Here is a 13,720-nt window from a genome sequence, read left to right on the forward strand (position 1 = left end):
GAACGTTTTTCTATAAGTTTTGTGTCTTCTGGCTATTGCTGCTCTCTGTATTTCTTTCTCTTCCTTCATCAGAAGTCTCATCTCTGCCTCTGCAGAAAAATACTTGACAAAACTAAAAACTAAAGGTCTTGTTAAGGGTGTTTGTCAATCAAAACGTCTTATTGTTTTTGTCACCAGCTTGAATAGACTTTTCAGTTAATTCAGGCAGGCTAAATCTCTACCTCAGTGAATACATCCCAAACTGGAACTATATTTACTGAGGGCAAATCTTTTGCTGGCTGTGGTGATGAAAAGAGAAGGATTTGAACACCAGATGGAGACATCATCTCACATATAAGAGTTAAGAGAGAACGTATTAGGCTGAAAGCCTCAATAGGGTGGAGAGGTATAGACTTAGATCTGCTGAAATCTGAGCAGATCTAAGTCGGCGAGATCTAAGTCTCGTCATCATAGTAAGAAGACGAGCAACTTCAGACTTTAATTAATTTTAATTCACACACACACACACACACACACACACACACACACACACACACACACACACACACACACACACACACACACAAACCAAGAAGGCACCATCTGCCCTCTACTGCTCACAATGTGTACATTCAGCCATGCAGAAAAAGTCACAATGTGCATTTTGGATGTGTGACTTGTTGTGTTCCTGTTTGTACATCACAGCATTTAGGATTATATGCATTAGCATTGACCCTCTGCCGGCTTAGTTTAGTGTCACAGATCTAATGTTACAGATGGAGGATCACCACAAACCAGAATTCCAGCCTTTTCTCCTCAAACAGGACCAGGAAGCAACCATGGTCCAACTTTTTGGGGTTCTAGCAGACCTGCCTGCAAAATGTTTGCTGTTCATTTGTAATGAAAAGTCTGTGCTTGCAAACAAATGCTGTATGCCAACATCTCATCATGAAAACAAGCAATAACAATGATTTCAGACTTCCCCAACATTACAAATACAACCTAACTTGACAGGAAAAATGTATTAATAACAGAGATCTTTTTGGTGATGTACAATCCTGTCCATGCATAAAATGCTCATTATTCCTCTCATGCATAACAAATAAACGTGCTGTGATTCAATCGGTTGTTGTTTGGTTTCAGGCTTTTGTTTGTTCAAAACAACCCCTGGACTCCATCTTTAGTATGGGTTCAGACGACACACTGCTCCTGCCCAGCTTGCCAGGCCTTTGCTGCTGCCAAACGGACCTGTTCGGTCTAATTCACTTCATGGATCCTCGACAGACTCTCATGTAATGCTTGTTAGCTTTACACACTGGCAAGTCTATAGTGGCCAAGACTTCAACGTTTGATGCCAGCTTAATGGATCTCTTTCAGATAACAAAGATGTTTCTCATCTATTATGTTAACAGACAAATGACAGTTTGGCAAAGATCTATACTTCCAGGTTTTACACCGAAAATGTGTGACCATTACGTAATTATCTGATGTCCCATACAGCTACTAAAGAGCTATTTAACCCAGAACACTGAATAGTATTAATTATTTTATCCTCTCAGGACAGAAAAAACTCTTTAGCTCAGTTCACTTGTATTTAGGAAAACTACTTTGAGACTAAAGTCCCCATTAAGGAATCACACATTTTTAATTGAGGCATATTTGCAAAAGCATTCAGTCACTTAAATCACCCAGAAACAATGGGGACGATCTTCACAACTGGGAGCAAAGCAAAGGAGCGCACAGAGACCTCAATTAGTAAGCTGTTGTAGTAGTTACAGGCTTCCCAGCTCTTATCACTTGGTTTCAAGCAGGCTGCTGAAACATCTGTGGGCAGAAGCTGGCTTATGAACTTTTTCCTCATCAGACACAAAACCAATGGGGAAAAACAGTCAAGGTTTTCAGCACAAGTCTATTAAAACTCTCCTACATTATCACATGTAGCTTTTTAGTGGATGGCTTGACATTTGCCATGACGGCTGAGCTGTTCTGAGCAGGAGGGACGCACAGCTGCCTCTCAAAGCCATCGATTGGACAGACGCAATAAACACAAGTTTGAGGCAAAGGACGAGCTCACTCTTTGTCTTTCTCTCTCTTTGTGTGTATGTGTGTGTGTGTGTGTGTGTATGGGTTGATTTCCAGAGAAAGCGGCTACATGTTATCAATTACCTCAACAGGACAGCTTTTAAACACAACACAAACATACTCATTAACAGGGAGGTGCCTTGAATTAACAAATGAATGCTGAATGTAATGGACATGTTTCTCAGGGACTTGATTTTGAGATGCACAAGCAGCCATTGGATGAAAACAGCAAATACTTTATGATGAGAACAAAGTGATGAGTTGCTCCTGTGCAATAAACTTTGATGGATTGGAAATGTTCAGTATTCAAAGAGTGAAACATCCCTTCAGTACATAAATGCATCCGGGGATTTATGGACATGCAGGAATGAATTAGTTTAAATTTGTTAATCTTGTATGCGCTGGTGAGTCACAAACTGGGAATGAATGTGTGTGCATGTGCCTGTGTGTGCCTGTGTGTGTGTGTGTGTGTGTGTGTGTGTGTTTCTAATGCCTCATGCAAACTGTATGATAACAATGGTCGTATAAATTCATTGCATGCCACACTGAGGCATCATAAAGTTTCAGTTAGATTTAGTAGTTTTTGATTTAGATTTTGTAAGTATAATACAGATCAGATGCTACAACAGAAAGAAAAAAACATCAACTTGTCAATCATCTGTGCTACAAATATTCCGATCAAAAGAGCACGAAATTGGCCATCGTGAACGAATCTCATATTGCCATCTAGGTCCACCATTTGGGATTGAGGACCAGGGATTTCATCACCTCTCCCACAACTGTTCTTCTTCTGGCGGCACTAAATTGCGATGAATAAAGAAAGTTTAACAACAGAAATGACTCAGTGGTTTCTGATGAAGCTCCTTGATTGTTCTAAAACAAAAAAAAGCACCGTTTGAGTTATCGTCTTCCTTAAGTCAGAGCCCTGGAGTTTAAAACCGTGGTGGATGCTTCTGCCCGTAAAAATAAAAGAAGCAGTTAATGTGTTGATGTACCTATCACAGGTTTAATAAGAACTCCTAAATGAGCTGGAACTCCTAAATGAGTCCCTTTTAACTCTTTAAGTGTTGAGTTCACACAAAATCTAAGTCCAACCCTGAACTAATGAAATATGGGGATTGTGGACTTGCACAAGTAGGAGAGATGAACTTTTGTGCTGCACATCTGGAGATTTGTAATTTGGCAACTTCGTCTCCAGTCAGCGTTGGACTTGAATGATGGCAGTGGGGAAAAACTGTCCCACTTCTGTTTACTGCTGCTCCTTCCATCATTTACTTTCTCCCTTTCCTCACCTCACCTTCTCCAGGAGAAAACAAGTGATAGAGGTCACTGAGAGGAAACAAGCGATGCTAAAGACAGATTCACCCTGTAAGATGCTGTTCGTGTTTAACTCTCAAAGCACAACTTTGTCTTTCCCCCCCTTTGTCTGGCTTTGACATCCTGCACAGCACAGCTCAGGCTGAGACACATGTCCATCTCTATGTGCCAAGGACAGTGACGTAAGATCCAACATGTGAGGGAAATCCTCAACTAGAACACACACAGGCTTACCATGAATAAAACCAGGGAGAGAAAAAGAGGGCAAAAGAGAAAAGTTGAAACTGAAATTGGGATGAATTGGCCAAATTGAGAAGACTTTAAGAGCCCATATCTTGGACAAGGAAGGAAGCTTTAAAATTTCAGACACCTCCAAGCTGCACGAGGATCAATTGGTGCGAATATGGCTCCAAATTCGCACGGATTGATCCTTGTGCAACCTGGAGGCAGGAAAAGTTGGCCAAAAAGTTTAGATGACATCATTGTGTTTGTTAGGTGATGTCATTGCTGTAATGAGTCAAGATTTTTCGAATTGAAATAGTTTTTAAATAGTCTGCTAGCTATGTAAGCACTCTTTAGAGAAAGTAAAGGTTATTATATTATTATCTGATCAGGGTATTTTTTCGCCCTCCCTCCATTCTGAGAATCATTTGCTGAAATAAATGAGATTTAAATGTGATCATTTAATGAAACCTTTCACCCTAGATATGGCTCCCACAACTCCTGGGTTCATATTTATTCTTTATTCATATTCTTTACTTCACGAGTAATCTATATGCCTTGAATAATGATATATTGCATTGGGCCAATTAGGATTGTGACAAGTTGCAAAGTTGTCTTAAGAGTTCTCTTAACCTTGTCTGGACTCCCTGGCACGTTGTGTATTCATGAAGTCCTGGCCCAGCAGCACCTCGGAAAAGTCCGGAAATTGTTTTGCATACACTATTTAACGCTGCTCCGCTGTAGCCACACAGACTAGGAGACAGATTCTCTGCAGTCTGCATCCACAGTGAGCGAGGGAACCGGAGGAAGACAGAGGAGGAGAGAATTGTGGGAAAGGAGGTCGGAGGCGTTGTTTTGGCTGCATGCTGCTGCCTCATAAATCAGAGACTGTTTAAACTGGCTTTGCTGAAAGGACACAGAGGCGTCTGTTAGATCAAGAGCAGGCAAACAGAACGGAGAACAGCCTGTGTGTGTCTGCCTGTGTGTTTATATACGTGCATGTTTAATTGTGTACCTGATTTCACCACAGGAATCATTAAAGTCTCCGATTAAATGGGTGAAGGCTACAGTGTACATATGCAGTGCATGCGAGTGTGTGTGTATGCTTTAGTGTAAACTGTCAGTCTGTTTACACGCCGTGTCTGGATGAAGTAAGAGATGCGGCTAGTGTAATTAATAGCTCCAGGAGACATTAAACCAATCAATTACAGCAGTACTGGTGTGTGTTTGGAAGTATGTTTCAGGTTGTGCAGCAGTTTGTGTTGACTAAAGTCTAAACTGAGCTTCACTTTTCAAAAATATTGAACAAATGCAATGATTCAATCAAATTTCTCAGTTGCAATGGACAAGAACAAGCGTGTGAATAATCCGCTGCCTCAGAGTGGATTTATGATTCTGTGTTCCAGTCTGGAAGCGATTAGTTCTGGGTCTGATTTACACACACACACACACACACGCACGCACGCACAAGCACACGCACTCACACACACTGGACTACTTGGTTGCTAAGCCAAACAGGAAAATGAGAAAGTCAGTTTGACTACTTGATCTAAACAGGATGACTCACCTGTCAAGCTAATTCTGGCCAAATTGTATCTCGGTATGGATTGTGAAAATGGAAAATGTCAATTTGTTTTCCAGGACTTTTACTGTCTTTTAACAAACAAGCTGACTTTCACGGAGTCGAACTACCCTCAACATAATCATATCAAACCCTACAGGGGATAATGTAATGTCACCATTAGCATGAAGCTGTCCTGCCTTTCATACAGACGTGTCTACAAAGTGGAGTGACCCTTGAGATTGTCTTTGTTGTGCTAATGACCCTTTTCCTCTATTAAAGCACTTTGGGGATGACCCCTAACCACAGGTTTGCTCCTTCAGAATCATTCTCATGTGGTTCAAATTACCAAGGCAAAAACAACCCCAGAGAACGCGATACCACCTGGAGCATTCACCTCCGCGTCCTGGCTTCACCTCTGACAGCTTGTGTGGGGTCAGATCCTCAGGTGACGGTTTGACAAAGAGGTGTTTGAGACCCTGGTTTCATGTTGGGTCGTGACCTCTCACCGTTATTGTTTGTGGTTTAGTGCTTACAGGTTGTCCATCCTAGTCCAGTGAATGGACAACCTGTAACCACTAAACCACTGCAGGTTAAATCTTTGATCTCGTTCTTACTCTCTCTCTTTTTCCTCTTTCTTTTCATTTTCATGGACTCGCACTTTCTTTCTCTATTTTTCTCATACGAAACAAAAGAGTATCTACCTTTGACATCACTTCTTTAATATTACATCTGTGTGTGTGTGTGTGTTGTGCGAGTGTGCATGTTCCAAATCTTGTAATAAAAAGGGAATCCCTGTTTTGAAAATGTTACTTATGTCACAATTCTTCAATTCCAGTTCTACATCTCTTTCATTGTCGCAGTTTCCTACAGCAACGACTGTGGCGATTGAATTAAATCTTATTGAATCCATCCCAGGGATTTGACTGGCCCCAAATGTTTACGGATTTGAAAAGTATTAAAAAAAAGCAGTTTAAAATAACTCCTTTGCCAGTTTGGATGGGGACTCATTCAACATAAGATAATGCAAAAGGAAATAATATGAGGTGGAGTGTCGCAATCTTGCAATGTCGCTTCAATTTAACAGTTCAAACGTTGTTCCTTCTCTCCTCGAATAGCCAGATGACTTCTTCACTTCTTCATGTTCAGGCTGTGATGTTCAAGTTCACTTTTAGAGAGGTAGTGATGAACCCATTAGATGAGTAATAGAATGGTGTCGTGTCTCATTCCTCCTGTGGGTTCCTTGTTTCTGCCATTAGCAACAAGCACCGGTAGCGGTTTCATGATAGCTAACCAAACCACAGGCACAAAGCCACCCTCAGCTTTTAACATTAAACACATTGTAGCTTAAACTTGATTGCCATTTTCTCTGTAAATTTGAATTCTGCAATGTTTCAAGAAACCACAAATAAATGTCGATTCATTAACCAAAGTCTAGGTACATTCTTGCTTGTGATTATTGCTGGACTGGTCTTGTCTTTTTTGGATGCTTTTGTAAGGATTTATTGTTTTAACTCCAGGTTATACATGTCCACAAGACATTTGCAAATTTGTGATCTTAGAGAAATCTTGCAGTCTTTGGTCACTGCCATTGTCTCTTGTTTCTGTTCCCTCACTCATTGCATCGAGCCAATCAAAGCAAATAAATCACTCTACCCATTAAGATGACTTTGGAGGGAAAGAATTCCCTTGGTTTGGTTTTGTAAAAGCTTGAAGGCATCATTCATCTGCTTAAGGCAAGGTCAGCCACTTCACTGTCCTAATAATGTGGGTGTGAGGTCCAATCACATAGTGATTACCCAGCCGACAGCATGAGCTCGCCGCTCTTTTGTCAAAGAAAACCCTGAGCACCGCAAGCCAAATTTGTCAGATTAGCTTAGACATCTGCAAAACAGTCATCCAACTGGCATCAATAAAAGGCCATTCATCAACAGAGCAGTTAGGATTCAATCATTCGAATACCGTATCCATCTTCATCTCATAGGTCAAAGAATATTGCTGCAAAGGTTCTACTGAATTAAAGCCCTGGGGGAAAAAAGACACATGTGGATGACAACAGGAAGGAGTTCATTTGTCTTCAATGTCTTGGGGTTAACGGCGATGAAACCATTAAACACTTAGAGATGACGTAACCCTGCTGACACTGATGGCATCATGGGTAAGTGGGCGGGAGACACACCAGGGACGCACGGTGCGAAACTCAGCCCACTACCCAAAAGCCCCGCTGCTACCCACACAGCAGGCAGGGAGATGGAGTCCCTGATATTCCACTCTGGCCCTCCGTCCACCTCTCCTCCCCCCTCTTTTGGTCTGTCTATTCCCTCAGTCAATCAGGACGAGGTCCAAGTCTCCCCACAATGGTCGCCACCACCACCACTCACCGTTCAAGCTCCCATTTCCAACCCCATTCTCCTGCAGCTAATTAGTGTTATGGTTAGTTAGCATTTTTGGCAGGCTGCGGGGTTCCCTGTGACATTATGTCTAAAGCACTTGTCAAAACAGCGGTCGGAGGACCCGTGCTGGCCTGCTGGATGGGGCTGATGGGGGGAGAAGGAGCCGGGGAAATCGTGGGTGGGATGAGAAAGGGAGTGCGCCTGGCGTCTCCGGCAAGACCGTGACAGCTCCGGTCTGTAGGCTCCATGCCCACAAGCAGCACAAGGACTCAGGAAGACAGGCAGCATTGGCCTGGCTGCAACACAGAGGCAATATGGCCTCTACTACATTAAAACCTTTGATCCTGTATTGTCTTTTCTCTCAGTCTTTCATGCTTAGTAACATGCTTAGTTGTGACCTGAAGTTCTTTTATCTACCTTTGTTGAACACACTTATTGTAAGTCGCTTTGGATAAAAGCGTCTGCTAAATGACCGTAATGTAATGTAATGTAATGTAATGTAATGTAACACCGTGATGAGTCGCCCTCTTCCCCCTCTCTCTCCTCTACATCAGATCACGTCTTGCCTTGTTGGGTCTTTTATTTCAATGGAGTCCTACCTCCTGCTCACTTCCTATGTACATCTGATCTCTAACGATTCACCCCTCATAAGTCGTCGCTCGTGTCAACAGAGTGCACAGAAAGTGACAGTGTAACTCTCATGTTCCCTCAGCCTGTCATCACACAGACAAAGATACACGTCACACACTACAGTGAGTCTGTTAAGTGAATTAATGGTGGTAGTACGTAAATCGTGTAAACAAGGTTTTTCACAGTACTGCATCTGCCGTCTGGAGTTTTTAAATTAATTTCTTTTTTAAAGCTGATAAGCATTGTGCTACTGAATGTCAATACTACTAACTACTAAAGTGGCTGGTGAAGTTGAGTCAGCTTCTGCTTTAATCGTTTCAGAAGAACTGATTCCCCGATAATGGACTTAGAAACATCTGTTGCTTGTGTGGATGACTTAAAATCAGGACCATTATATCAACACAGCCACAGACCTCCACCAGGGACGGATTGGCCAAAATCCGACCCATTATCCCCACACCCCACTCGCTTCCCCTAAGTCCAGTATTTATTTGAAATGTACAGACTACTCGGCCTGATTTATGGCTTTTAAAAAGGCGGGTTTATAGTATCCCTGCCAGTTAAAGGCTCCCAGGGTTGCAGTCTTTCTTGCCTGGAAGCTAGCCTTCTCTCAGACCATACCATTACTCACCAGCTTTCCACAGCCTACAATACAACTCACACTTTAACATTCTTGGGCCAACCTTTGCTCCTCCACCACCTTTTACTTCTACTCCACCTGCATGCTAAAGCATATACTTTACTCCCCTGTCTGATGCATTAAAACACAAAGCTCCGTTTCCTTCGAAATCACCTCAGAAGCGTGTCCTCCCTCCGCCCTCCCTCCCTCGGTTACGGACGATGGTCAGTTTTTCTCGGCTGCTGCTATAACTGGAGGCATCTGCATATCAGCATTTTCTGTTCTGACCTGCTGCTGTTATTTCACATGAGCCCCAAATCACTCATGTAATCTCTTTCAGACTTGTTTATCCATCCTTACATCCTTTCATCTATCCCGTGTTGTATAACCCATGAATTTCTGTCCAGCCACTGTGAGTAGAGCAGAGTCAGAGTCTGGCAGACAGCTCTGCTGTCCGGAGGAGTTCATCAATAATGCAGCAGCGAGGAGCTGATGGCTGGTATGCTGGAGTGGAACATCTGCCCTCAGGGCTGTGTGTTGCGGTTAGTCCCTGCAGGCGGTTTGATAGGCTGGTGCCCTCTGGGCTGAGGGCCACTCGCCTGAGGAAGCCTGGTGAGCAGCCCTGCTGTTTGGATTAGCCTGCCGGCCTTACTGTTAGTGTGTGTGTGTTTTTCTTTGTGCTTCGGTTAATGTGTGCACAAGGTTGTAACAAACAAACTCTTCAGCAAATATTAGCACATTGATTATCATCACTGTAGTTTATTTGTGTTGTGTGGGCTGAAGCTGTTGGCAAATAAACCATAGTTCATTTAGGCAGGCACTGATAAGAGCAGATGCACAAGTTTGGCCAGTAGAAAGGCTGTTTGTGTGGGTTTCCTACTACCTGCCAATTACAGTCATTAAGTACACTTACACCTGTGGAAATGTTAACAAAAAGTCTTAATAGCGCTTGATAAGAAGACAATAAATAAGGACGTATAAACATTTCGTATCAACAATTCTTACAAAAAATAAAGAACAACAAGAACCAAGTTTAGATGGATAAATAATGAGATAACAAGCTCTCCAATCCTTTTCCTTTGATAATGTTCTGGATGTTCTCTAGTACATTCACTGTTGTGATGCATGCTAACCACCATGTGGTGGCTCATGCCAAACAAATCCAAACTGGCTATAAATCACCTTGAAATATGAGGTCCGATTTCTGTCTAACCCACATTGTTGCTCACTCACAATTCGTCTCCGCAAACAGAAACATGATCTTGCCTGGAAATTCCAAAAGGAAAACCCCAATTCCTCCAATACCAGAACTACGTCGGGTTATCTTACAGAGGTTTCCTCCTCAGCGTGATTGCTGTTGGTTGTAATTACGACCAACACTGTGCAGGACCAAGCTGTCTACAGGTTGGTCGTGCGACACTTTAGTGGTTTGGAGGCCTTGTCTGGGCTATAACCCCCCGACAACCCTCCCTCACCCCGATTCCATTTATCCCCAGATTACAGGCTTGTGTCTGAGTGTGAGAGCATGTTGAGTTCGAGTGCCAGATTCCAGCAGTTCAATTCCTGCCTCTGACACCACCGTTGGGCTAAGGAATGGAGGACGTGATTTAAACCTGCAGGTGGTTACAGTGCAGCGGCTGTGGAACACATTATCACTGGGGTGATCCTGATTTGAGCTCCTCGTCTTGTCCCCTCCTCCCACCAGGGCGGAATGACATTTATATGGTCCTGTGCAGTGGACTGTGACCATGAAAACCATTGTTACTGCTGAACGCACATCCCACCCTTCCTGCTCCACTTCTTGTCAATCAGATTGGAGAATGTGGGGATGGAAAGTCTGCGGGGCAGAGCGCAACGGTTGACTGACTGGTGTGCATGGTCTGACTGAAAATATGGAAATATGGGCTGGGAGTTCAATTCTATGGTAGAAATATGCATGTAAATCTTTCTGTCAGTGTGTTCTTCTCTGCTATGATCTGTTCTGTAAAATAAAATAGGATTGTGTAGCTTTGAACCTAACCATGACTTTATTTTCATTACAGCACATTTTCCAAATCAATATCCTATTTTCTTCATTTGCCACCAAGCTCTATATTGTACTATATAAGAAGATAAAAGTCCTCAGAACTCTGTAATAGCCAAAGCCAAGCCTGAACTTTAATCATTATAAAATGTTGATCAAATTGTTGGAAAATGGGACGAAATGAATTCACGTTTGCAGACTTTCATGAAGATCAACCCATTAGTATTTGGAATGTGTCATCTTACTAAGGAAAATTATTGAAATGAGTAGTTGACCTGCATGGAAAATGAAATTAGGATGCAGTGGAAACATCCCACTTCAAAGACCGTGAAAAATGGTGATGCAGCAAAAGTGTGCAAGTAATATTTCTTCATTAAAGTGTGCAGATAACAAGCTGATTTGGAACGTGTGGCACATCAAAGCTTCAAAGCACGTCGCTATTACTGGTAAAGCAGAAAGAAGAGGAAGTGGGTTGGGGGGGGGGGGTTTGGGGGGCAGTTGTGGAATGTCTGGCACCGTGTGTAACTGGTTGGCTGGCTAGTTAGCTGCCTGGCTGGCTCTCTTAATGCGGCTTTCATGGATATTTATACATACAAGCACTATAAAGACGCCCAAGAAACCACCGTCACTTACCTCCACGCCCCCTGCACCGCTAGCAGACACACACACAATGACACACTATTGCTCGACAAACACGTGTGTGTAGTTCTGTTAAGTTTTCTACCTAAATTCCCATTAGGACATGCATACACACACAGAGATTAAGATACACGCCCAAGTCTTTGCTCACTCACACACACGGGACGGATAAACCCCTAAGCAACCCTTTATCATTTGCAGATATTTATTTTACACTGTTTATAGTTCTGTATGTCAAAATCATAGAGGGAAGTGTGCTCCAACATGTTGATTTAAGAGAACATTTACATCAGCCGTTCTCTTTACTTGTGCGTCTTTGTCTCCCGGCTTCTCTTCCTAACCAGAACCACATTGACCCTGGCTTTGAACGCTGAATACCAAGAGCAGACCTACGTGTGGAAATGAGCTGAGTGGGTGCAAGCAGTTCTGGGCTGCAGCCAGACTAATAACTGTACCATATTAACAGGTCAGGGAAAAGCCATGTTTCTACATGTAGTGGGCTGAAGTCAAATAAACCAATGGTTGGCCATGAGCTTCGCCTTGTGTTCTAAATGATTACCTTGTCAAAATGACTTGGGAAGTAAATTCATTGGGCTGCTGATGAGTCTTTAAAAGAGGCTGTGTTGAGGTTTGGGCCCACATGTTCTGTAAGGTTGTAAGTTTATACCAATTACCTGAATGGTTCAGATTCATTTCATAGGCAAGATCTGTTTGCAATGCTTGAACGTGCGGTTCCCTCAGCTACCCTCCACCGCCACGCACCTCTGTGGGAAAAGTGAGTCTGAAACAAGATGCTGCAATAAGGAAAGCTTAAAGGAGGTAATAAGTAAGATTGATGCTGCCCTCCTGGACCAAATGACCATAATATATCTGTGAGGGTTTGACTGCGCTGCTGATCGATACCAATGATTCAACCTTTAATTCAACCAATAACTTCTGGTTGGAATTCACTTTCAAGCATTTCAAGGGAAAAAAATAGAACAGTACAACTTAGAAGTGATTTAGTTGGAAATATAAATCAGGTCATTCAATTATGTATACATGTTTGAATATAAATTAGGAAAATAAGGACAGACAATATATGTATTTGTAAATTGGAGTCTTTGTAAGTGATGATTAACAGAGTGGAACATCCACTCAGTCATTCCTTGTACATTTTCTTCACAGATTTAGCCCCACTCCATCACCACTACTGGCCTAATGAAATCACGTTTCCTGTTGGTTTGACTGTTTTTATAAGTACGTGAACCAATTCAGAGTTCAAGAAATGTTTCAGAGGAAAGTTTCAGAAACATTAATATTTTTTAGGAAGAAATAGCTGTGCTGTGTGAGTGACTGTGACTTCTAATTCAATTCAGAAACACCCACAAAAATCATTTAAGCAACACAATGACCTCTAATTGCATTTGATTGGATCATAGCTCAGGTTAGCTGCCTTATTTCTTCTTCCGATAAAAAAAAAGTGGTGGGAATTATACATTTGGTTGTAATACTAACAAACTACCACCAGAGGGCATTACAGAACACACATTAGCTCAAGAATCCAAACCACATGCATGCGACACATAAAAGGTATTTTCACTGAAGAATGATTCAGTAAAAGACAACATTGTGTGGGACAAGCCAGTTGGAAAGTTCTACTGTATAAACATTATTAGATTTGTTTGAAAATGTGGAACGATTAGCAGCAAATGATTTTTCTGCTGCGTTCTCCATTACAATCCAAATTAATGCAGTACTGACTTCTGTCCACTGGAATGAAATGTTCAGTGTGCGTCGCTTTACTTCTACATGCAGGTCTGCTTCCATGTTTGAGAGCTCTCTCTCTCTCTCTCTCTCTCTCTCTCTCTCTCTCTCTCTCTCTCTCTCTCTCTCTCTCTCGCTCTCTCTCTCTCTCTCACACACACACACACACACACACACACACACACACACACACAGATGCTTATTTGGAATCTATGGATGTTTATTCTAGGTTGTTCCACTCTATGCTGGTTGTCAAGAAACAATAAAACTTTAAATAGAAACAGAGCCTGAGCTTGGAGGAAGGCAATGGCATCCATTAGACGACATCATTGTTCAATATTCATGTTTGTACTATGTGTTTGTTCATAAGTCCGACTGTGTCTATGCGCCTGCTGAATCTGTGAGCGTATATATTAGCTGATGTCTGTGTGTGTGGGCCTTTAACTACACACTGTGTTGTCCCACGCAAACACAAGCGTGCGTCCACCGTTTGAACACTTTTGTACACT

Source organism: Genypterus blacodes, unplaced genomic scaffold (genome assembly GCF_046128005.1).
Source record: "Genypterus blacodes isolate CSIRO-AG114 ecotype Tasmania unplaced genomic scaffold, CSIRO-AGI_Gbla_v1 ptg000054l_1, whole genome shotgun sequence".
Classification (NCBI taxonomy): domain Eukaryota; kingdom Metazoa; phylum Chordata; class Actinopteri; order Ophidiiformes; family Ophidiidae; genus Genypterus; species Genypterus blacodes.